Source organism: Curcuma longa, chromosome 14, assembly GCF_044706935.1.
Source record: "Curcuma longa cultivar G26 ecotype Majalengka, Jawa Barat chromosome 14, ITB_CL_G26_1.1, whole genome shotgun sequence".
Taxonomy (NCBI): Eukaryota; Viridiplantae; Streptophyta; class Magnoliopsida; order Zingiberales; family Zingiberaceae; genus Curcuma; species Curcuma longa.
In genome coordinates, this window is record NC_133874.1 from 3689578 (window position 1) to 3696227 (window position 6650).

The window sequence follows — 6650 nt, forward strand, 5'->3', positions numbered from 1 at the left end:
TTTAAAAGATTTATATTATTTAATTGAGAAAAAAACTACAACAAATTTTATAATTAAAATTATAAATGATTTAAATATTCATGAATAAATTATGTTCGATTAAATAAAATGTATTTATATACTTATTATTATATATATATATATATATATATTTATATATATATATGATCGTTAATATTTATAAATAAAAATTATAAATAATATTTAATTTATCAATAAATTTTTTAATCAAATTTATAAATAAATAAGTCTTACAAATGGACAAATAAATTAATAATATTAAATTCACTAACAACTAAATAATTAAAAATATTAAAATACTAATTAACTAAATAAATTTAAAAATATGAAAATTTTAAACAGCTCAAGAAAATCAAACCAAATAAATATTTTCACAACTTAATTTAAATTTGACTTATCGGCTTGGTCAATCCATTTTGACAAGCGACGAGCATATAAGGATTTATTCAATAATTTTTATTTGTACAACCAATCGATCAAACAAATTTAATATTTAAGACTAGAGTTGAGTATTCGGTTAAAATTGAACTGAATCGAATCAAATTAATCGAAAATCGAATAAATTGATTTTTTTCGAATCAACCGAATTAACTGATATCAAATTTTTCAATAAAAATCAAATAAACCAAATCAATATTTTATCGATTAATTCAGTTTTCGATCAAATTAATTTGAATTTTTTAAATATTATAAAATTTTTTACTAAATTAAGGATTTATAAATTTATTTATTTAAAATTTATAAATTATTTTGCTAGTTTGATTAATTCGGTTTATTCGATTTAACCGAATAAGGAATTTTGAAATCGAACCAAATTAACTGATTTTTTTAGAAAAAATAACTGAAATTTTGAAATAATCAAACTGAATTTTTTAATTCAATCAGTTCAATCGGTGTATTCGGTTTAACCGAATTTTTACTCACCCCTATTTAAGACCTCTCATTTCTTGAAACAATGCACGTTCTCTTCTTTGTGCCCCAACATTATCTGTCCTGCCTCATCTGTAATGTTCATGACCAAACTACCAACAAGACTCAATTTACCCAAAGAGACAAATGAACCTCATACGTCAAGACATCAAGAGCGCAAGATATATGGAAAAATAAAAAGAGCGCAAGAAAAGAAAATAAAAAGAAAATAAAGATGGTTCAGACAGAGAATAGTAGATAAGAATCCATAATGACTATTCAACCCAACATACCTTATAGAATACTTTGCTTCGTGCAAAACCACAAAGAAGCTGTCGCCAAAACTGAAAGTCAAGCCCTTCCAACAGTTTGACCAGTTCTCAATTTATTTTTCTGAAACTCTCAGACACCTTATATAACAGAAGGTGATCGCAATCTTGAGTCACAGCCGCTGATCGAGATATGAATCTCGGGGGGAATTTGGGCCCGCACCAAGGTACTCTGCTACACCTTCAGAAACTCCACCAACCCAGTTGTTTAACCATGACGCGCTGCGTGTCAACCAACCAATTTGAGTGGGTGAATTTGCTTTCGTGGCACTCTTCCTCTCTTCTTCTAAGAGCATATCATGCCACCTCTTTGACATGTATTCCTTCACTGCTTCAACACCTTGGATGACAACTTCCATTGGGGGGATGACTAATGGGTTTTCGTCCAAATTGAGCTTCGTCAACTTGTCTAGCCGGATAAATGTATCAGGCAATGCATGTATCTGATTGTTACTAAGATCAAGTTCCCTGAGGCTGATCAGATCGCCGAAAGTAGCAGGGAGCTCTTGTAGGTCACTGAAGTTTCTACTAACATTCAAAATCTCAAGATTTATTAACTTCCCGATGGCATGTGGAAGTCCTCGAAGTTGATTGAAGTGAGCATCCAAAAGGCGCAGGGATATCATCTCACATATGGATGTGGGAAGAGAACGTAGTTTATTAAGGTGGATCCATAATTTCTGTAGATTCTGCATCTCATATCCGATATTAGTTGGCAAATAAGCTAGTTCATTATAACTTGCATCCAGCTCAACCAAGGACCTGAAGTTAATGAAAGCTAAAATGAGTCTCTCTAACAACAAGCTCATGGATATTTCATATGAACTTTTCTTTTCAGCAATACCTGCATTTTGAGATGCTATCTGGCAAAGATTTGAGCTTGTTACCAGATACATCAAGAATCTTCATTTTTAGCAACAGTCCAATGGAATCAGGCAGCATAGTGAGGCTGTTGGACGACAGTCTAAGTTCCTCCAGACATTCTAACCCTGCTATAGCATCTGGAACAACCTGTAACAAAATCAAAGAGATCCGAGATGTTTAGTGTGTTCTTGGCAACAATCAAGCTGCAAGAAGTTTCATTGAGTATTGAATAGTAGATGGCCAAATAATAAGAGATAATATCTTGAGTCTGGAAACATGAAACTAATGGAAATGGGAAAAAAAAGTGTTTGGCCATTATATTATATTCTCTGGAACAATGTGTATATTCACATTCACTAGTGATTCCTTTGGAAGATTGACCAGAACACACCCCTGAAATTTTGTTTTTACCTAACAACTCTTCAATTATTGGGTTTCTCAAAATTATGCCCTTCACTATTTTTCATCCCGTTTTACCCTTAATCTAAATCACATACCCATTGATGTGGAGGTAAATAAAGATCTACGTGGCAGGTCCTTAACTTGATCAACATAAACTCTATAAGGGTGTCAATTGCCGAGCTGACTCAACTAGCCGAGTTGTCAGGCTCCCTAAGGAGTCTTCCTGACAAAGGCAGACTCTCCAGTCTTCCCGACGAAACAAACTTCCTAGTATTCTCCATGAAGGCCGACTCTCCAATCTTTCCGACAAAGGCCGACTCCCCAATCTTCTCCATGAAGATCATCACCTCTCTAGTCTTTTCGACGAAGACCGACTCTCTAGTCTTTTTGACGAAGACAGACTCTCCAGTATTCCCCATGAAGCCTGACTCTCTAGTCTTCATGACAAAGGCTGACTCTCCAGTCTTCCTCATGAAAGTCGACTCTCTAGTCTTCCGAACAAAGGCCGACTCCCCAGTGTTCCTCATAAAGGCCGATTCTCCAATCTTTTCCACGAAAGATGACTCCCCAGTCTTCCTCACGAAGGCCGACTTTCCAATCTTCCCCATAAAGGTCGACTCCCTAGTCGACTCGGCCTCGCCGAATCGACACTCTTGCTCCTCCCGTCTCATCCTTGCGGAACCAACACTCTTGCTCAGTCGGCTCAACTTTACTGACCCAATGCCTCTCCACTTAACATGTTAAACCTCTAAATCAAGTCCCTCAATTGGTCAGCGACACACGAAACCTCACGTGGGTTATCGTAACATATGGAACAACAAGCCCTCTATAGTGTGATCCCACGCGATCTTCTACAGGATAGGACGTGGATGATTTGACTCGCAGATATGACAATGGAACATTTACTTTACTATGATAGGGCACTCCATTAAAGAAGTGACTATTCCTGGTGCTATAAAAGGAGCCCGCTACTATGGAGAAAGGTATGTGAATAGATACACATTCATCAGTTATCCCTCGATTCTCTCCCATTTTTACTGTTTTTCTTCTCTACCTCCCTCGCTGGAGACTTGACTTAAGCATCGAAGTAGGTGGGCCAAGACACCCCTAATCCCCTGTCTTTCTTAAGTTTTGCAGGCTCTTCGATCGTTCCAACTCTCCATTAGTGTTCAACGACTATGTTAACAAAGACGACAGCTCACCGGTGGCTCATTGTTCGGCGATCTCAAACAGAAACACTCATGCAAATTGATTCTGCAGGGGCAAACTTTTTTACTCTTATTACCATGTGTGAGACTCAAAATTGGCCATTTTGAGTGCAAAATAACTCATCCATACTTTAGTTTGTTGCATGCTTGCTATATACATTGCAAAGAGAAGTTCACGCAAGAGATGGCAGAGCCAGCCCGCATGATCTACTTGGGCTGACCCCGAACTCTGGGTTACGCCGGTACACCCTGAGCTCCTCTTTGTTCTCTTAAAATTTCTTTTCTCTCATCCGTAAATCCAAATTTTTTTCTTTTTCAACGCCGTCAGCCCCCAGGCTATAGCCCAGGTAGCTACAAATGTGGCTCCGCCCGGCACGCAAGAGATAGATCTCCATTCATTCCATCTCTATCAACATATTGCTGGCCTGGAATCAAGGAATCAGCTTTATTTGAATCTCATCTTTTGTGGTTTTCATCATTGTCTTGGTCTATATTTTCATGTAACAAGCTGTACGCATATAGCATCTATGTTTTAGTTTGAGTTATAAAGGTACCAGGATTATGCAAGCCATCCCCTAGAATTTGCGAATTATGAAACTACAGAGAGGATAGATAGAAGCAGACCTCGAGCAGATTGTCGGACAAGTTGAGAGAGATTAAGCCTCGCAGCTTCCCAAATGCCTCCGGTAGATACATCAGTTGTTGTCCAGACAGATCCACCCTATCGGAGCACTTGTCCGTCCCTTCTCGCAGTACAGCAATCACCTTCTCGTTCACTTCCTTTCCCTTCTCCCGCACCATCGCAGAACCCTCCTTATCGCCCTCAGCACGACCGGCATCATACATCTTCACCAACCTCGCCTCGGCCTCCCTCAGAAGCCTCCCATACCCCTCGTGCATCTCGTCCAGTTGAATCACGGCGCGCAGGGCGACCTTCTCCCTCTCCGCTCTGGCCCTGAACTCCTCCCGCTCCGCCCGCCACCGGACCAAGTCCGCCCCCTCGAGGCGCTGTGCGGCATCGATCTCCTCGAGCTGCCGGTCGAGCTCGTCGTCGATGGAACTGACCCGGGCGCGAGCGGCGTCGACCGCCTCGTGGTCGGGGCGGTCGCCGAGGGCGCGGAGCACGGAGCGGGCCTGGGTGACGTCGGCCACGGAGGCGGCCATGGAGGAGATCAGGGCTGGCTGCTGGAGGAGGGGAAGACGTTGCATCAGCTCGACCTCGTCATCGCGGTCGGGGGAGGCGGCTGCTCGATATCGCCGAAGGGGCTCTGGGCATGCTTGAAGGAGGGGACCATGGGGAGGCGAGACATGACGTAGGAGAGGATGGGGAAGGAGTTGGGGTTGGGATCCATGGCGTCGACGGAGAATGGGGGTGAAGCAGATCGGAAGGAAGGAAGAAGGATGAGGATATGAAAGGCTAGCGAGACGAGACCGATTCCTTCGGGGTCGGTTAGGAGATGGACTCAGGGCCGGCTATTGCATCCATGACCATGCATGCCACCGTCGGGCACCGCACAATCTCTCCTTTCGTGCCGTTTCATTAAATTAATTTATGCGCGAATACAATAAATAAAACACATGCAAAGCGATTAAAAAAAATATAAAAGTGATTAGGGAGGAGTAAAAAATTAATTAAATCGAATAAATCGATAAAAACTGAATCTAATTTTTAATTTGATTTAATTATTTTAAAATTTTAGTTATTATTTTTTTAAAAATTAATTAATTCGGTTCGATTTCAATTTTAAAATTTCTTATTCAATTAAACTAAATAAACTAAATTAAAAAAATAATTTATACATTTTAAATAAATAAATTTATAAATCCTTAATTCATTAATAAAATATTCATAATATTTTTAAAAAATCAGTTAATTTGGTTGAAAACTAAATTAATCGATAAAATATCGGTTCGATTTATTCAATTTTTATTGAAAAATTCGGTCGGTTCGATTGGTTAAAAAAAAAATCAGTTTATTTGGTTTTCGATTAATTCGGTTCAGTTCAATTCGGTTTTAACCGAATACTCACTCCTGAAAGTGATGTGACGTCATGGGCATGAGATATCTCGTTTGTAAAATCCAAGATCCGGATCTTACCATCCAAAAGTATTAAATTGATCTGGATCAATTGGAAAATGAATTTTATATTAGAATCCAAACAGGATTGTTGGATCGTATGAGATTAGTAGAATTGACATGATCAGATGTTAAAAATAATTCTCCTCTGAATAGCGTTTAATAGTGGAATCATGGAGGACAATGTCTTTATTGATGGGCAACAACAGCGAAGGAGGCGACGTCGTGGCTTGAGGAGGAGATGATACCGTGGCTTGTGGAGCATCGACACAGAAGGAATCGACACAGTGAATAAACAAACATCGACACAGAAAAGGAGCGTCGACATGAATTAAAAATTTTAATTTTAATTAACTCCTAACTTAAATAACATAATTTAAATAGATTTCCTCGAATGTTCTATTAAATTATATAAATTTATTTTAAAATTTAAAAACTATAAATTAATTATATTTATTTATTATATATATTATCAACTTATTTTGCCATTAATAATATTATTATTAATTTAATTTAATTTATTCTAAATAGAATTTTAATTAAATATTAAATTGATTTGGTCTTCATGGATCAATGATCATTCTATCAAATAATATATTAAATTTTAAGATTTTTTATAGGATTGTATAATTCTACTATTCAATTTCGACTGATTCAATTTTGATCCCAAATTAATCTTGCATAGGATCACGATCCTGCAAACTATGATTATATTTATCCATCCCGCCATCGGCATGACACAGTGGAAGACTCCACTATGTGTGGCAAAGGTAATAATGCTCACTCCCTCCACAACCCACCTCAAGATTTATAGACCTCCGGGACCTGCAAGCAGAGCAA

At 38.3% G+C, this 6650-nt stretch overlaps 1 pseudogene; it reads right to left on the minus strand.

Annotated features, from left to right (window-relative positions):
* Positions 1–1372: 1372 nt before the first annotated feature.
* LOC141845639 (plant intracellular Ras-group-related LRR protein 3-like) lies at positions 1373–5088 on the minus strand (annotated as a pseudogene).
* Between the last annotated feature and the right edge of the window lie 1562 nt (positions 5089–6650).